At 40.8% G+C, this 20349-nt stretch overlaps 1 long non-coding RNA gene across 2 annotated transcripts in view; it reads right to left on the bottom strand.

The window, feature by feature from the left end:
* Positions 1-20349, bottom strand: part of LOC107974514 (uncharacterized) — a 133407-nt gene that overhangs the window by 1710 nt on the left and 111348 nt on the right. The window contains exons 4-5 of one of the 2 annotated variants that reach the window (XR_010156786.1): positions 9118-9240; positions 8029-8220 (exon numbers count right to left, since the gene is read on the bottom strand). This is a non-coding gene — a long non-coding RNA (uncharacterized LOC107974514). Of the gene's footprint in view, positions 1-5546; positions 8221-9117; positions 9241-20349 lie in introns of those variants that run through there. The other variant, XR_010156785.1, reaches the window with a different exon arrangement.

Below are 20349 nucleotides of genomic sequence, written 5' to 3'. Positions count from 1 at the left end.
ATGTCAAATATTTAATATGTCTTCAAAAAATAGAATCACACTTTATGTTTTGCTGTATGCTTTTGCTATCTAATAGTATATCTTGGAAATTTTTACAAACGAAAGCATTCATCCTATTTGCTTTTCTGTGTTTCCTGAAAAATTCACATCTTGCTTCTAAAATATATTGATTTTATTCCAGTTTTACATGAATCTTGATACATTTACCATTCCCCATTGTTTGAGTTCTGAGTGAAGGGTGAACAGATCCTGCATCAGATGACCTAAACTGTTGCTTATCTCTCCATCTCTCTCTCCCTCTCTCTTTTTTTTTTTCTTGAGACAGAGTCTCACTCTGTCACCCAGGCTGGAGTTGAGCGGTGCGATCTCAGCTCGTGACAACCTCTGCCTCCCAGGCTCAAGCGATTCTCCTGCTCAGCCTCCTGAGTAGCTGGGATTACAGGCACGTGCCATCATGCTCAGCTAATTTTTTGTATTTTTAGTTGAGACGGGGTTTCACCATGTTGGCCAGGCTGGTCTCAAACTCCTGACCTCAAACGATCCACCCGCCTCGGCCTCCCAATCTCCCTCTCCCTGTTATGCATATGCACACACACGTTGACTATCACATTCCTAGAGTATAGCTCAGATTTTCTAAACCTTTGTATAACCCCTTTCCTTCTCAAGTGTCTTTTCTTGATAGCACATTTAGTGACTTATCGTGGAGGCAAGTTTCATGCTTAAGTTTTTTTGACTCTGACGATAGCTCTCAAAAATCATTCCAGATAGAGTGACCGTAATTTATGAAACTAGGACATTTCTAAGAGTAAAAGGAGATTGACATTAATTATTAATGCTTACACTGGGCCATCCTGAGCAAATCAAGTTATTCATTCAGTCTACTTCTGGAGGATATTTGCAGATGGCGGTCTATTTTTTCACCCCAAATTTCCTTGCTACTTCCCCCATAGTATTTTGTTTCCTATAGGAAATAATTTAAAAAGAAGAATTTTCTCTATTTTGTTAAAAGGCCCTCAAAGTACATGTCGGATTGGAATCATGAATATCTATCAATCAACTCTTTCATAGTCCATTTCTGCAGAATGGATCTTCTCTGACCTATTCCATGCTATATCTTTTGGTTCAATTTAGTATCTATACTTCATTACACACTTGAATAGCTATTTAATCTTGCACAAACACCCATATGGTGAGGTTTGAAACCTGGCACAAGAGATAAAGGCAAGTAATTACTATCCTCACTTAACATTTTATCTTCTTGCCATTTAAAAGCTTTTTATAGAAGTGCTGATAATCTGGATGATTAAATGGCTTAGGTTCTCCATCCTTCTGATAGATTTTTATGGCCTGGACTCAACAAAAACTTAGGTTTTAAAAGTTCAGTTGCAATTTTATCTGAAACCTGAAGATAGTTTCTTATACCTGCAAAAAATGAACTCATATGAAATGAAAAATATGAAGCGATGTTGTAGACTGAACACGTTATTACAGACTCTGCTCACACAATGGAAGTGCTAAGAGGAAACATTAACTATTTTTTAAAAAATGGCTGAGAATGCCACAATCATGCCTCCTTATTTGCTTCCTGTAATACAATTATTTTACTGACATATGTTCAAAATGTCCTCTTTAACAATCATTTTGGAATACTGTTTAAAGCATATCAGAAGTAGAGTGGAAAGTGTATTAAACATGGAGGAAGGGATCTGTGTCACAATCCAGATTCCGATATTGATTAGCTCTGTGATCTTGAAAATAAAAATCACCTTGCTGAAGTCTGCATGCCTCTTCGTGTATGCGAGTAATCCTCAAAACAGGCAAGCTGCAGTGGCTCATGCCTGGAACCCCAGCACCTTGAAAGGCTGAGATGGGAGGATCGCTTAAGGCCAGGAGTTTGGACCACACAGCCTGGGCAGCATAGTGACACCGTCCCTACAAAAAATAAAATAAAATCTTGGCCAGGCGTGGTGGTGCCTGCCTGTAGTCCTAGCTAGTGGGGAGGCGGAGGCAAGAGGATCGCTTGAGCCCAGAAGTTCAAGGCTACAGTGAGCTGCGATGACACCACTGCACTGCAGTGTGGACGACAGAGCGAGACTCCGTCTCTAAAAGCAAAAGGAAACAAGTCATATGAGGTAAGAATTAGTCCTAATGCAGGGGGTTTGGTGACTGACAAGCTGGCCCACTCACGGCGGCTTTCCCCTCCCTACCGCAGTCCTAGGGGCCTCCAGGACTGGAGGGAGATGAATGTGTGGGACTCAGAACAGCCACGGAAAACCCAGGGGCAGATGACGTTTCGGCTCTGGGTAAGCGGCAGCACTCTATGGAAGAGGGCGGCACAGAGACAAGAGAGCAGAGGACAGGTGCCAGGGCAGGAAGCAGCAGCAGGCGCATGGTGGCCGTGTGGCACGGATGCGTGTGGCACGTGGCGGCTGTGTGGCACGGATGCGTGTGGCACGTGGTGGCCGTGTGGCACGTGGTGGCTGTGTGGCGCAGATGCGTGTGACACATGGTGGCCGTGTGGCATGGATGCGTGTGGCACGTGTGGCCGTGTGGCACGGATGCGTGTGGCACGTGGTGGCCGTGTGGCGCGGGGATGTGTGGCGTGGGGGCGTGTGGTGCGGGGGAGTGTAGCGTGTGTTGGCCGTGTGGCACGGGGGTTGTGTGGCACAGGGGGGTGTGGCACGGGGGTGTGGCACGGGGGATGCGCTGAGAACGCTGGCATGGGCAAGTGGAGAGGCAGGGCTGAGGCTGCCACCTTAATGTTCTCTGCTTCCCGGCAGGGGCTCTGCCTCTGCCTGTCCCAGTCCTTCATCCTCAGAGGCCTTGGAGATGACAACTGCGAACTGTGGAGGACAGAGAACACTGAACTAAATCGCGCGCTTCTCATGTTGGGTTATGCACACGACTTTTGTTCCAGTGGTATAGGAAGTAGTCACTTCGCAGAAAGAATGGGGAGGGTATGAGTATGCTGGCAGCAAATTATTTAATTTTCTTAGAAACAAGGTTGCATGAATGCACGTACATAAACGTCTAAGTGCACATTTAGTAGGTAAAAGCATAGAAAAAGGCTGGCAAGTATGTTCCAAACTGCTAACTTTTAATAACCTCGGGGGAGGGGATATGGCAGACTTGCCTGTTTTCCTTCAGAAATTTTTCTATTAGTCGCCTTTGTCAAGCTGAGCATGTGCTATTTCAGTTTTTTTTTTTTTTTTTTTTTAAGCATAGGATTTAAAAATTCCATTTTAGGCCAGGCAAGGTGGCTAATGCCTGTAATCACACTTTGAGAGGCTGAGCGGGGAGGGAGGATCGCTTGGGGCCAGGAGTTCCAGGCTGCAGTGTCATGATCGCCACTGCACTCCAATCTGGGTGACAGATTGGAGACCCTGTCTCTAAAAACAAAATTTTAAAAATATAAATTTCTTTTTTTGCAACAACTTTATTGAAATAGAATTCACACATCATACAATTTACCCATATAAAGTGTACAATTCAATGATTTTTAGTCTATTCAGAGCCGTGCAATCACCACCACATTCAATTTTAGAGCATTTTCATCACCCCAAAAAGAAACCTATTCTCTTTGTTCATCACCTCTGTATTTCCCTGTTCTTTCTGGCTCTAGGCAACCACTAATCTACTATCTGTCTATAGATTTACCTATTCCGGACATTTCACGTGAATGGAATCATAAAATATACAGTCTTTTGTGACTGACTTCTTTCACTTATCATTTCCAAGGTTCATCCAGGTTGAAGCATTTGTTTTCATAGCCAAATCATATTCCATCGTGTGAATACATCACATTTTGTTTATCCATTAGTCAGTTGATAGATATTTGGGTTGTTTCCGCTTTTGGCTATTATAATAATGTTGCTATGAGCATTTGTATACAAGTTTTTGTGTGGACATGGGTTTTCATTTTTCTTGGGTAGATACCTAGGAGTGGAATTTCTGGGTCATATGGTAAGTCTATATTTCACCATTTGGGGAATTGCTAGACTGTTTTCCAAAGCAGCTGCAGAATTTTACATTCCCACCTGCAATGTACGAGAAGAGTCCAACCTCCCCACATCCTTGCCAACACTTGTTATTATCTGTCTTTTTTATTATAGCTATACTAGTGGTTATAAAGTGGTATCTTATTATGGTTTTTATTTTTATTTTCCTGATAACTAACGATTCCATTTTAACTGAACTAGGATATGATATGCAGTAGAATGAACAATTTACATGAATTTTTGAGATTAAATGTGAAACATTCACTCAGCATGGTGGCTCACACTTGTAATCCCAGCACTTTGGGAGACTAAGGTGGAAGGATCACTTGAGGCCAGGAGTTCAAGACCAGCCTGAGCAACATAGCAAGACCCCCATCTCTACTAAAAAATGAAAAAATTAGCCAGACATGGTGGTGCATGCCTGTAGTCCTAGCTACTTGAGAGACTGAGGCAGGAGGCTTGCTTGAATCCAGGAATTTGAGGTGCAGTGAGCTATGATAACACCACTGTACTCCAGCCTGGGGTACTGCGTCTCAAAAACAACAACAACAAAAGAGACGGCAAAAACATGTTTTGTTTGAGACAGGATGCTTGGGCCGTCACCCCACATTGACTAGGGGTATACATTTGCTTTTCTTCACCACTGGGGTTATTACAGCAAAACAGTATGAGACCTACTAAGTACATGAACACCAATGTCAATATCCTACATAACCCAAAGTATTTATTTTTCTGTTTGTGCTAAGGAAATACTTTGTTCAGCCTCTTCCCTCAGATGCCGGCAGACCAGATGTCCTTGAAGCAGGCAGCAAGGCTTCATGCAATGCTGACGGCCTCTCAGCTTGTCCCTGGACACTCTTCTCAGAACTCTAGTTACAGTTTACCTCTGCTTCTCTAATGACACTTAATCACTTTTTATCTTAAATTACGGTGTGGTTTTGTTTCCATTTTGTGTTTCTGATCATGCTTAATGGCTCATTAGAGAGTCTGGCTCTTGGAGCTTGAAGGCAGGCGGGCCCCATATTTGTGTGTGTGTGTTTTCATGTTTGTTTCCTCACAGCACCTGGCTGTGCATGCTCAGTGAACAAATGACTGCAATGTGCAGTGATCTATTTACGGTTGTCTGATAAATGTCATTTATGGCGGTGGATAATCCTAAAATATATATTAAAATATATGGTGCTGTGATCAAATTTTCCTCCTAAAATAACCTGTGCAAGGTGTTCATACTTTTATACCAACACTGACATTTTCATTCTTTAGAACCTTAACATTTTATGTCTGTGACTTTAATAAACATGAACATGAAAACGTGGAAGAGGCTGTTTCTATCTCCTGCTAGCAAGAAGCAGAAAGAACATATTTATGTGCTATATTCAGGATATCCTTGCCAGTTGTGTTATTACTGCAGGGAAAAGGCCCTGGCGTCATCTAATGTTGCTTTTTCTTTTTCCTGGTTGGATGGCAACCAGGTTTCATCCATCACGCTAGAAGCTTCTGTGCACATTCAATGCACAGTCTCCTAGACCTGAAGAAGGCAGCTTGATGTTTCTTTTTTTTTTTTTATAAATGCATTTGGTTTTCTTGTGTTTTCAGCTTCTCCTTTTGCTCTTCTTTTGGTGTTTCCTGAGGCAACTCCCTGTCTCCGGTGGCGTATTCTGAGACATGTTCAGTATTAGCAGAAAGATCACTGACCTTCACACTCTCCTCATGCTTAGAGTGCACGGTGGTCAAATGGATCCCTCGTGAGAGCTCCAGTCTTAAACACGTCACATAATCAGAAGGTATTTTTGACAGTCACACTCCTCTAGGATGCTTTAAGCGTTGCAGGGTATCTCCTTTCCTTGATTTAAAGGATTTATTCACCAGCTTCAGTTTTGTAGGTTCTTACTAGAAAATGCACAGCAGGCCTCTTGTTTTAGGAAAATTACTGTGTCTTTGCCATTGAAATGGGAGCTACTGAGTTTTAAACAAACTTTCTCCAGCCTAAGTAAATTCCCTTGGATTTATTCCCACAATGATGTAGGAGTGTTCCTTATCATTTTTGTTTGGGATAATCCTAACCCAAATTTGAATTCAACCTTGACAATTGAATTCTGGATGCTGAACCCTGCAATTTGGGAAAGTAATTCTATCTCTTGCGTCAAAATCCTGTTTAGGCCTTTTCAGCATCATTATCAAACTTACCTGCTTCCGTCTTTCCTGTTTTTGGCCCCTTTCCTACTTCAGAACGTCATTTTCCTTGTGTCACTCTTTTTGGGGGTAGTTTGCATTTTCTATTCATTATCCTCAAGCTAGTTCACCTGCAGCCTCTGGGCTTTGTGTCTGCCAGATCCATTTGTCTGAACACCCAGAAGTGCACGTTCTTTTGCGGGCTTCTTGAATTTATCTAACTTTGGGCCCTTCCATCATCCTCTCTATCACAAACATCAAATGAGAGTAGACATCTTCATCTGCTCTTATATTAATGCCAGGAAATTTTGCTGTAATTTGTTTAGCCCTCTTCAAATATTTATTTTTATTTTTACTTTTTTTGAGACAGAGTCTCGCTCTGTTGCCCAGGCTGGAGTGCGATGGCACGATCTCGGCTCACTGCAAGCTCCGCCTCCCGAGTTCAAGTGACTCTCATGCCTCAGCCTCTGGCATAGCTGGGATTACAGGCACACGCCACCATGCCCAGATAATTTTTGTATTTTTAGTAGAGACAGGGTTTTGCCATGTTGGTCAGGCTGGTCTCAAACTCCTGACTCAGGTGATCTGCCTTACTCGGCCTCCCAAAGTGCTGGGATGACAGGCGTGAGCCACCACACTCAGCCTTCCCTACTCAGCCTCCCAAAGTGCTAGGATTACAGGCGTGAGCCACCACACTCAGCCTTCCCTACTCAGCCTCCCACAGTGCTACGATTACAGGCGTGAGCCACCGCATTCAGCCTTAAAATACATTTTCATTTCTGTGTTACACTTCAACATTTTCTTGAGCCTCTTCTAGTAGTAAACAGAAACTAAACATTCTTTCTTATATCCCTCTTCCAGTGTCTTAGTTATAATCTCTGGTATTTTAAGGTAATATTTCTACTTGGTTAATAAACAATGTCACAAAGCACAAGTAATGGCAATAGGAGGATTTGTTTTTATTTTCTTATTTTCTTCCATTTCCAACAGGGCTTTACCCACTCATTTTACAACAGTCTTCTAGCAGTCACTCTTTTTGCTTCTCTGATTCTCTGAGGCACATCTTTTTCACCTTTTCCAAATGCATCTCACTGGGCCTGAGAGAGGATTTGCGTGGATTGCTTCCGTCTCTCTGGGCCAACTCCTGTTAAGTGTGGACTGCCAGGGAGAGTGCTCAGAAGTGAAGACATCGCCTGCCCTAGCATGTCCCAAGGGCATGTTTACCTCCTGCTGGTCGCCTTCCTAGGGTTGTCAGATTTAGCAAATAAAAACATAGGATGCCCAGTTATATTTGAATTTCAGATAGACAACACCTTTTTTTTTGTCTTGAGACAGAGACTCACTCTGTCACCCAGGCTGGAGTGCAGTGGTGCGATCTTGGCTCACTGCAACCTCTGCCTCCCGAGTTCAAGCGATTCCCTGCGTCAGCCTCCGGAGTAGCTGGGACTACAGGCACCTGTCACCACGCCCAGATAATTTTTGTATTTTTAGTAGAGATGGGGGTTTCATCATGTTGGCCAGGCTGGTCTCGAACTCCTGACCTTGAACAACACCTTTTTTTTTTTAAAGTATGTTCCAGTATTATGTAATATGATTTCCTAAAATTGAACTGTAACTGGGCAGGCTGTGTTTAATTTTGTAAATTACCCCTGTATCTCTTGTCCCTGTGACTTGAGATCCAGCTTTGTGGGCATCACAGCAATGGCTCTGGGGTATGATTAAGATGGATCTGCGCAACTTCTGCCCAGATGAGCAAGTGTAGTTTAGCAGTCTCTGACGGTGGATTATTTTCCTAGGACCATTGTCACAAAGTATCACAAAGTAGGTGGCTTAGAGCAACAGCAATTTATTAGCTCACAGTTATGGAAGTGCCAGAAGTCCAAGATCAAGGAGTCAGCAGGGCCATGTTCCCTCTGAGGATCCTGGGGCAGGATCTCTTCCAAGCCTCTCTCCTGGCCTCTGGTAGTGGTTTGGCTGGAGGCAGCATAACTGCAGTCCTTGCAGGGAGTCTCTCTGTGTACGTGTCTGTCTCTTCACATGCCTTCTCTTTCTAAATAAGGATTCAAGTTACTATATTGGATTAAGGGCCCACCCCTACACACCAGTATGAGCTTGTCTTAACTAACTACATCTGTGATGACCCTATTTCCAAATAAGGTCACATTCTAAGGTACCAGGGGTTAGGACTTCAACATACCTTTTTTCAGGGACATAAATCAACCCACAACATATTAGGAGACACTTTAAAAGACTCCATTTCACTATTATTTACACTGAGATAAGACAGCAGCCCAGGGACCTAAGAAATCCCTGTAAGTTAAATATTTAAGCAAATAGGAACATTTTTATGTAGAATAAAAATTCATTCTTGAAACTTGGAAGAACTTCATTAGTCAACAGCAGGATATTGCAACTATACAAAAGTGTAGAACGCAAAAGTTTAGTGATATGAGAAATATTCATATTATAGTAAGTGAATAAAGCTTATATGATTATAGTAATTATTTAATGAAAGTATTTTCTGGCATCTCAGTTTTGTGCTGAGTGTTCAAGCACTCAATCTGCACACACGAGCTTACAGTCCATAAGAAAAGACAAAAACAGATAATTATTCCAATTATTAATTTGTTTATAACCGTAACTATAATTGATGTGGTAAAGAAACATAGGGTATTATAAAAACATAGGTACTTGGAAGGATTCGCAGTGAAAGAATCTCAGGTATTTTATAAGAAAATGAAAACCAGAGCTATTTGCATTTGGGAAAAATACATTAATAGGCGTGAATTAGGCCGGGTGCGGTGGCTCATACCTGTAATCCCAGCCCTTTGGGAAGCCAAGGCGGGTGGATCACCTGAGGTCAGAAGCTCGAGACCAGCCTGGCTAATGTGGTGAAACCCCGTCTCTACTGAAAGTACAAAAATTAGCCAGGCGTGGTGGTGCATACCTGTAATCCCAGCTACTGGAGAGGCTGAGACAGGAGAATCACTTGAACCTGGGAGGCGGAGGTTGCAGTGAGCTGAGATCGCACCATTGCACTCCAGCTGGGGAGACAAGAGTGAGACTCCATCTCAAAAAAAAAAAAAAAAAAAAGGCATAAATTTATTTAAGTAAAAAGTGAATAGTGGATATAAGCTGTTTCACAAACTTTTTGCGGACAATATATTCACTTAAAAAATTCCCAATTAATTACTTACACATCCCTGACTTTCAGTGACTCCCCATGGCCCTTAGCATCAACTCTAAACTCCAGGCTATGACTTGTGAGTTCTCCCTTTCTAGTTCTTGTCTCTCTTCAACCTCATCTCCTGTCACAGTCCTTCCACTCTGTCATAGCTTGCTATTCTCCAACTACCTCAGTCTTCTTGTGGTTCCTCAAATATGCCAAGCTCGTTCCAGCCTCAGGGCCTTGCACCCACTGTTTCCTTTCTGTAGAAAGTTGTATGCTCAGATCGTGGACAGGGCAACGCCTCTGCTCATCATCTGAGAGGGCATCTGTGACAACTAAGACAGCCCTTCATGCCAAACCCGCTCTCTTTCTATTGTATTTTTTATTGGTTTTATAGCAGTTGCAGTGTCAGAACTGATCACATTTTAAAAATCTGGTTTTTTGTTTGTTTGTTTTTGTTTTTTAAATTCTCTGTCTTTCCCCATTTTAATGGTGGCATTGTGACAGCTAGTGCTGGGAATGTAATTAGATGGGGGAACACATTTTCCAAAAGGCTCACCTACTCCACAAATGTACGGTATTTTGCTGACGTGATGTTTGTTTTAAGACTTTTTTGTTGTTGTTGTTGAGATGGAGTCTTACTCTGTCACCCAGGCTGGAGTGCAGTGGCGTGATCTCGGCTCACTGCAAGCTCCGCCTCCTGGGTTCAAGCGATTCTCCTGCCTCAGCCTCCCGAGTAGTTGTGACTACAGGCACGCGGCATGTTTTAAGACTTTGATGAAAGTGGGAGGATCTTGGCAGATGGGAGACAGGACTAGATTGCAGCTTCCACTCAGACAGAGCAGCATGTGGAGCCTTGCACTGTGAACACTTGCTCCAGAATGACTGCAGGAACAAATCAGGAAAGCCGAGAGAACCCACAGACCCTCTGAGGGAAGTGGATTGCTCCTGCAGGAGCCGGGAGATACCCCAAATACTGTGAGTGCCCAAACTGCGGAAGTGGGAAAGCAGGATTGTCTGCCCCCAATACACACCTTCACTGGGAAACCTGAAGGTCTAGATCACGGGAGAAGATTCTGACCTTACCTGGAGCTGAGTCAATTTAGAGAGCCAAGTGAAATACAGGGGTAGAGGAAGCAGCAGGAAGAGCCCTATGGGCTCGCTCGATGGGTCCCCTAGCAAGCCATTTCTGCCCTGCCTCACGGGGGCCTTGAGGGCTGCCAGAGGCACTGGGAGAAGGCCACAGGGAGAAGGAAACCTCCAGCTGAACTTTGTAACAATTTGAGCTGATGGAGAAGTCTCCTGGCCAGAACCTGGGGGAGGGCGCAAGTCAGACTCCACAGTAGGGGAAGCATGAAAGCCCTACTTGCTTTCACAGCTGGGAGGTGGGGAGCCTGGGGCGAGTTCTCAGCCCTGTCACCCACTGCCTGGAAACAGATTTGGTGCTGTTGCGGGGGCATGGTGGGAGTGAGATTGGCCCTTTGGGTTGCATGGGAGCTGGATGAGGCCTGTGACTGTGGCTTTCCCCCACTCCTCTGATAAGCTGCATGACACAGCAGAGGCAGCCATAATCCTCCTAGTAACATAACTCCATTAACCTGGGAATCTCACCCCCATCCCCTACAGCAGCCACAGCAAGACCCACCCACAGAGAGTCTGAGCTCAGACATGCCTAGCCGTGTCCCCACCTAATGGCCCTCCCTACCCACCCGGGTAGCTGAAGACAAAGGGCATATCCTCTTGGGAGTTCTAGGGCCCTGACCACCACCTGTTCCTCCCTATACTACCACAGCTGATGTGCTCTTGAAAATGCCACCTCCTGGCAGGAGCCCAAACAGCACAAAAATCGTGCATTAAACAACCAAAGATAAGGACCCTCACAGAGTCCATTTCACCCTCCTGCCACCTCCACCAGAGCAGATGCTGGTATGCACGGCTGGGAGACTTACAGATGGTTCACATCACAGGACTCTGCAGACAACCCAGAGCCGGGTAGACTTGCTGGGTGGCTAGACCCAGAAGGGAGATAACAATCACTACAGCTTGGCTCCCAGAAAGCCACATCCCTAGGAAAAGGGGGAGAGTACTACATCAAGGGAACACCCCGTGGGACAAAAGACTCTGAACAACAGCCTTCAGCTCTAGACCTTCCCTCTGACAGAGCCTACCCAAATGAGAAGGAACCAGAAAACCAACCCTGGTAATATGACAAAACAAGGTTCTTTAACACCCCCCAAAATCACACTAGCTCACTTCGATTCAAACCAAGGAGAAATCCCTGATTTACCTGAAAAAGAATTCAGAAGATTAGTTATTAAGCTAATCAGGGAGGCACCAGAGAAAGGCAAGGCCCAATTTAAGGAAGTCAAAGAAATGACACAAGAAATGAGGGCAGAAATGTTCAAGGAAATAGATAGCATAAATAAAAAAGAATCGAAACTTCAGGAAACAATGGACACACTTATAGAAATGCAAAACGCTCTGGAAAATCTCAGCAATAGACTCGAACAAGCAGAAGAAAGAACTTCAGAGCTTGAAGACAAGGCTTTCAAATTAGCCCAATCCTGCAAAGGCAAAGAAAAAAGAAGAAGAAAATATGAACAAAGCCTCCAAGAAGTCTAGGATTATGTTAAATGACCAAACCTAAGAATAATTGGCCTTCCTGAGGAAGAAGAGAAATCTAAAAGTTTGGAAAACATATTTGGGGGAATAATCAAGGAAAACTTCCTCATCCTTGCTAGACACCTAGACATCCAAACACAAGAAGCACAAAGAACACCTGGGAAATTAAACACAAAAAGATCATCGCCTATGCACGTTGTCATCAGATTATCTAAATTAAGATGAAGGAAAGAATCTTAAGAGCTGTGAGACAGAAGCACCAGGTAACCTATAAAGGAAAACCTATTAGATTAACAGCAGATTTCTCAGCAGAAACCCTACAAGCTAGAAGGGATTGTGGCCCTATCTTCAGCCTCCTTAAGCAAAAACAATTATCAGCCAAGAATTTTGTATCCAGTGAAACTAAACTTCATAAATGAAGGAAAGATAAAGTCTTTTTCAGACAAACAAATGCTGAGAGAATTCACCACTACCAAGCCAGCACTACGAGAACTGCTAAAACGGACGCTAAATCTTGAAACAAATCCTGGAAACACATCAAAACAGAACCTCTTTAAAGCATAAATCTCACGGGACCTATCAAACAAAAATACAATTAAAAAAAAAACAACCAAGGTATACAGACAACAAATAGCACAATGAATGGAATGGTACCTCACATCTCACTACTAGCATTTAATGTAAATAGCGTAAATGCTCCACTTAAAAGAGGCAGAATTGCAGAATTGATAAGAATTCACCAACCAACTATCTGCTGCCTTTCAAGAGACTCACTTAACAGATAAAGACACATCAACTTAAGGTAAACGGGTGGAAAAAGATATTCCATGCAAATGGAAACCAAAAGTGAGCAGGAGTAGCTATTCTTATATCAGACAAAACAAACTTTAAAGCAACAGCAGTTAAAAAAGACAAAGAGGGACATTATATAATGCTAAAAGGCCTTGTCCAACAGGAAAATATCATAATCCTAAATATATATGCACCTAACACTGGTGCTCCTAAATTTATAAAACAATTACTAATAGACCTAAGGAATGATAAAGACAGCAACACAATAATAGTGGGGGACTTCAATACTCCACTGACAGCACTAGACAGGTCATCAAGATAGAAAGTCAGGTCAGGCACAGTGGCTCATGCCTGTAATCCCAGCATTTTGGGAGGCCAAGGTGGGAGGATCACCTGAGGCCAGGAGTTGAAGACCAGCCTGGCCAACATGGTTAAACCCTGTCTCTATTAAAAATGCAAAAATTAGCTTGGTGGTGCATTCCTGTGATCCCAGCTACTTGGGAGGCTGAGGCAGGAGAATCACTTGAACCTGGGAGGTGGAGATTGCTGTTAGCCAAGATCACACCACTGCACTCCAGCCGGGGTGGCAGAGCAAGACTCCCTCTTAAAAAAAAAAAAACAGAAAGTCAACACTGAAACAATGGTTTTAAACTATACCCTGGAAAAAATGGATATTGACAGATATTTACAGAACATTCTACTCAACAACCACAGAATATGCATTCTCTTCATCAGCACATAGAACTTTCTCCAAGGTAGACCATATGATAGGCCACAAAATGAGCCTCAATAAAATTAAGAAAATTGAAATTACATCAAGCACTCTCTCAGACTACAGTGGAATAAAACTGGAAATTAACTCCAAAAGGAACCTTCGAAACTATGCAAATACATGGAAATTAAATAACCTGCTTCTGAGTGAGCATTGGGTCAAAAATGAAATTGAGATGGAAATTTAAAAATTCTTCAAACTGAATGACAATAATGACACAACCTACCCAAACCTCTGGGCTATAGCAAAGGCAATACTAAGAGGAAAGTTTATAGCCCTAAACACCTACATCAAAAAGTCTGAAAGAGCACAAACAGACATTCTAAGGTCACACCTCAAGCAGCTAGAGAAACAAGAACAAACCAAACTCAAACCCAGCAGAAGAAAGGAAATAACCAAGATCAGAGCAGAACTTAATGAAGTTGAAACAAACGAACAAACAAATGCAAAAGATAATGAAACAAAAAGCTGTTTCTTTGAAAAGATAAATAAAATTGATAGACCATTAGCAAGATTAACCAAGAAAAGAAGAGAGAAAATCCAAATAAGCTCAATAAGAAATGAAACAGGAGAGATTACAACTGACACCACTGAAATACAAAAGATCATTCAAGGCTACTATAAGCACCTTTAGGCACATAAACCAGAAAACCTAGAGGAGACAGATAAATTCCTGAAAAGATACAATCTGCCTAGCTTAAATCAAGAAGAATTAGATACCTTGAACAGACCAATAAGCAGCAGCAAGATTGAAATGGCAATAAAAAAATTACCAAGCTGGGCATGGTGGCTCATGCCTATAATCTCAGCACTTTGGAAGGCCAAGTTGGGTGAATCATGAGGTCAGGATATCAAGACCATCCTGGCTAACACGGTGAAACCCTGTATCTACTAAAAATACAAAAAATTAGCTGGGTGTGGTGGCACATGCCTGTAGTCCCAGCTACTCGGGAGGCTGAGGAGGAGAATCTCTTGAACCTGGGAGGTGGAGGTTGCAGTGAGCCAAGATCATGCCACTGTACAACAGCCTGGGTGACAGAGCGAGACTGTGTCTCAAAAAAAAAAAAAAAATTACCAACAAAAAGAAGTCCAGGGCAAGACAGATTCACAGCAGAATTCTACCAGACATTCAAAGAATTGGTGCCAATCCTACTGACTCTATTCCACAAGATAGAGAAAGAGGGAGTCCTCTCTAAATCATTCTGTGAAGTCAGTATCACCCTAATACCAAAACCAGGAAAGGACATAACCAAAAAAAGAAAACTACCGACCAATATCCTTGAGGAACACATATGTAAAATTCCTTAACAAAAGACTAGCTAACCGAATCCAACAACATATCAAAAAGATAACCCACGATGATCAAGTGTGTTTCATACTAGGATGCAGGGGTGGTTTAACACATGCAAGTCAACAAATGTGATACACCACATAAACAGAATTAAAGACAAAAATCACGATTATCTCCATAGATGCAGAAAAAGCATTGGACAAAACCCGGCATCCCTTTATGATTAAAACTGTCAGCAAAATTGGCATACAAGGGACATACCTCAATGTAAAGAAGCCATCTGTGACAAACCCACAGTCAATAGAATACTGAATGGGGAAAAGTTGAAAGCATTCCCTCTGAGAACTGGAACAAGCAGGGATGCCCACCTCACCACTCCTCTTCAACACAGTACTAGAAGTCCTAGCCAGAACAATCAGATAAGAGAAAGAAATAAAGGGCATCCAAATTAGTAACGAGGAGGTCAAACTGTTGCTGTCTGCTGATGATATGATTGTTTACCTAGAAAACCCTAAAGACTTCTCCAGAAAGCTCCTAGAACTGATAAAATAATTTAGCGAAGTTTCTGGATACAAGGTTAATGTATGCAAATCAGTAGCTTTTCTATACACCAACAAAGAACAAGCAGAGAATCAAATCAAGAACTCAACCCTTTTTACAATAGCTGCAAAAAACAATAAAATACTTAGGAATATACCTAACCAAGGAGGTGATGGACCTCTACAAGGAAAACTACAAAACACTGCTGAAAGAAATCATAGATGACACAAACAAATGGAAACACATCCCATGCTCATGGATGGGTAGAATCAATATTGTGAAAATAACCATACTGCTAAAAGCAATCTACAAATTCAACGCAATTCCCATCAAAATACCAACATCATTCTTCACAGAACTAGAAAAAAAAACCTAAAATTCATATGGAACCAAAAAAAGAGCCCACATAGTCAAAGCAAGACTAAGCAAAAAGAACAAACCTGGAGGCATCACACTACCTGATTTCAAACTATACTATAAGGCCATAGTCACTGAAACAGCATGGTACTGGTATAACAATAGGCACATAGACCAATGGAACAGAATACAGAACCCAGAAATAAACCCAAATATTTACAGCCAACTGATCTTTGACAAAGCAAACAAAAACATAAAATGGGGAAAGGACACACTATTCAACAAAATGGTGCTGGGATAATTGGCTAACCACAGGTAGGAGAATGAAACTGGATCCTCATCTCTCACCTTATACAAAAATCAACTGAACACGGATCAAGGACTTAAATCTATGCCCTGAAACTATAAAAATTCTAGAAGATAACATTGGAGAAACCTCTCTAGACACTGGCTTAGGCAAGGATTTCACGACCAAGAACCCAAAAGCAAATGTAATAAAAACAATTATAATAATTATATAATTATAAATAGCTGGGACTTAATTGAACTAAAGAGCTTTTGCACAGCAAAAAGAACAGTCAGCAGAATAAACAGACAACCCAAAGAATGGGAGAAAATCTTCACAATCTATACATCTGACAAAGGACTAATATCCAGAATCTACAATGAACTCAAACAAATTAGCAAGAAAAAACAGTCCCATCAAAAAGTGGGCCAAGGACATGAACAGACAATTCTCAAAAGAAGATATACAAATGGCCAACAAACACATGAAAAAATGTACTAATGATCAGGGCAATGCAAATCAAAACTACAATGTGATACCACCTTACTCCTGCAAGAATGGCCATAATCAAAAAATCAAAAAAAATGACAGATGTTGGCATGGATGCTGTGAACAGGGAACACTTCTACACTGCTGGTGGGAATGTAAACTAGTACAACCACTACGAAAAACAGTGTGTAGATTCCTTAAAGAACTAAAAGTAGAACTACCATTTGATCCAATAATTTCACTAGTTGCTGTCTACCCAGAGGAAACAAAGTCATTATATGAAAAAGATACTTGGACATGCATGTTTATAGCCGCACAATTTGCAAGTGCAAAAATGTGGAACCAACCGAAATGCCCATCAATCAACAAGTGGATAAGTAAACTGTAGTATATATATGCAATGGAATATTATTCAGCCATAAAAAGGAATGAATTAATGGCATTCACAGAGACCTGAGTAAGATTAGAGACTACTATTCTAAGTAATAGTAATTCAGGAATGGAAAACCAAACATCATATATTCTCACTCATAAGTGGGAGCTAAACTATGAGGATGCAAAGGCATAAGAATGACACAATGGACTTTGGGGATTCAGAGGGAAAGTGTGGGAAGGGGACGGGGGATTAAAGACAACAAATTTTGTGCAGTGTATACTGCTTGGGTGATGGGTGCACCAGAATCTCACAAATCACCACTAAAGAACTAACTCATGTAGCCAAGCACCACCTGTTTCCCAATAACCTATGGTAATAAAAAAAAATTTAAAAAAAGACTTTGATGAAAGGTTGTAACAGGAAACAGTGTGGAAACAAGGCCAGGAACATGTCAAGAAGATAGAAGAGTGGTCTCTCACCAACAGTGACCCGGGCCCTGCCAGACTTCTGACTTTGAAGGTTCCAGCCTGGTTATGCCTCTACTGGGAATCTATACAATTTTTTGAATGAATGAGTAAAGGAAGGAAGGAATGAAAGGAAGGAAGGAAGGAAAATGCTTATATTCTCTAGGGATAAGTTCAGTATTTTTTTCTTGAAATCACCCTGCCTCATTCCCATTCATTTTAGAACCCTTTATACTTCCTCTGTCTAAATAGTTCTACCTTCTGTCTAAAGTCCTGCTTCTAAACCCTGAGAATCTGACAGCATCCTTTTCTCTACTAAACAAGCTTCTGCTCTGCTGTAAGAAGTAATCCTAAAAATAATATTTCTGTTTAAGAGTTAAGATAACATTTATTTCAAGTCTTTGTTTTGGCCTAATTCAGAAACTCCTTGCTAGGAGACATTTTGCCAATCAAACAAAGACAAGGGAAGTATTGAAGGGCGTAGTAGAAGGGTTTGTGCTCATGCTGTGTTTATAGTTCGACAAAAGTTCCACGCACACACAGGAGGAATGTTTGATTTCCTTCTCTTTTCCTTACTCACTGAAACATAAATATTTAATGCATGAGATTCTGTTCAGAAGAAAGTGGCTGGGTGCCCATTCTGGGTTAGTACCCTGCCTGAGGACACGAGCAAACTGCTACAAACGATGCCAGCTATGTATATACAATGTTGTCAGTACAAGCTGTAATAATCAATAGGCTTTTTGTTTTATTCTAGTACTTAAACCAGCATCTGCTATATCCTATAATAAAAATGAATGGTTTTTTTCAAACTGTATTTTAGTATCTGCTCAGCTTTGTGTTTGAAGATCGATACTGTTGCTCACTTGATTGCATTTCATCATTACCAGTCAGTTTTCCCCGCAGGCTCTTTTTAATTTGCTGAAATTAGCTGCAATCAGAGCTTCTTATTCTTGTCTATAAAGCCCACATTTAAATTAAAAATGAGTTCTTCTCCAAAAATAGCTTGCTGCTCCTGGCTATGTTCTGCTCACTATCAACACACACATGTATACACACACATAGAGAGGAAAAAAAGAAAACACCCAGGCAGATAAACACAGCATTAAACTGAGAAAAGTAGAACAGAGTATACTTTGTAAACAGTCATTTTACAAACTTATGGATATTGTCCATCAGAATGTGTGAAAGTTAAGTGGAGACTGACCTGGCCTAATGTGACGACATTCTGATGGTGCTGCACGAGGAATCTCTGTTGTATTATATTTTCTCTTGGCATCCGTAAGCACATCTTACTTTTATTTAACTTTAATAAAAGATAAAAGGAAGAAATATTTAGTATTTAATACTCTTTTAATCTTGGTCCACGTCTCACTTAGATAGATAAAATGACTTTCCACATATTTAAGTTCAACAGTAGGAAGTTTGACTAAAAAACTCCAGAAGGTTTTGATTTCTAAGTTTAAAATATTTCTTACATCTTTGTAGATAGACTCCTCCCTTTGCTGCTAATTAGATTTTTCATTCTGCTCAGTGTCTAACCAATTATGTTCCAAGCATATTTAAAACTTCACATTAGAAATAGCCTTTTCAACATTTATCTGAAGGTATTTATTTGACAACATGTCTTGCCTGTAGCTACCTATAATTCATTTCCAAACATTTATATAAAACTTGAACTTTTTTAAAACTTTAATTCTGGGAGAAAATGTGAATGTTTTCTCTGCATTTTAATATACATATTAACCTTTGTTATAGATAAGAGACAAGAAATGTCAGCTTCAAAGAATAATCTTTTACAAGGAACTGAAAACAGAGTTAGCAGAGAGAACCATGTGTAAGCTTAACCAGGGAATTTATTGCCATAAACAATATAATGAGAACAAGTTATATTTGCTACTACTTCGTGCCTTTTTAATTTTCAATCTTAATCACAAGAATAAATTTCAATTATGCCAGTTTTAATAATACTTTAACAAGTTTTTGTCAAAATGATGGCATCAATAATATTTTTTAGGAAAGATCCTTGAAAAAAGAAATTAGAATACCAATGGGACTGATAGTCATAGAATCAGGTGACATGCAACTTACCTAGAACTAATTTGAGAAATGCCTTTTGTTGTTGATATTTATTTAGCCAACATCATAGAGTGCCTTTTGGGGTGATTAAGCACTTTTTGGCTAGTCACAGATGCTTATCATCACCATGAGATGCTACCCCTAGTACAGTTGCCTTCGTATTAATGACTCTTATTTTCATACGTGTAGTTAACATAATTATACCAAATGTGAAGATCCTATAGCAGTTTTATAACAATAGTTGTTGCTGACATTTATTAAGCAGTTATTATGAGATAGGCACTATATAATTTCATTTATTTATCTTAACCACTGTATGTGACAGGGACTTCCATGCTGCATTTGATGGCCACAGAGTGGTTACATTAACTTTGCTCTGGGCTGTATATATAGAGATGCTGAAATTTGAAATCAGACAGTGTTAATATAAAGTCAGTAGGCTTAAACACTAGGCTACACCTGCTTGAAGTGGTGACTAAATGAAATATGCTTACATTATTTTCTTAGTCTAATATAGTGCCTTGCTCATGGTAGATATTACATAAATATTTGCTGAATGTATGATGAGAATGAAAAAATATACAATTTTATATAGGGGAAAAGGCACTAGGATTGACTTTGCACCCAGATTTGAATCTACCATTTACTTGTTGAAGCTTTGGTTTATTCATATATAAATTGGCATATCGATATTTATCAATGCTCAGATTTAATTATTCCTACATGTGTTTCTTCCATTTTCAAACTCTTACTGTTATTTATTTTTACATTTCTCCTGGAAGATGGCAAGCTTTTGCAGAATAGAGACTGCCTTATTTATCTATACAGACTCATTTATGCATTTAGTCATTTAGAATCTAGGCAGTGTCTGACACATGGCAGGCACTCTGTAAATACTAATGAAATTAAAGGTTTAATTAATTTTGTTTACCTAAATTCAAC

The sequence above is a fragment of the Pan troglodytes genome, chromosome 3, assembly GCF_028858775.2.
Source record: "Pan troglodytes isolate AG18354 chromosome 3, NHGRI_mPanTro3-v2.0_pri, whole genome shotgun sequence".
Lineage (NCBI taxonomy): Eukaryota > Metazoa > Chordata > Mammalia > Primates > Hominidae > Pan > Pan troglodytes.
Note: the sequence above shows the minus strand (reverse complement) of the source record. Positions and strands in the feature narration are given on the sequence as shown.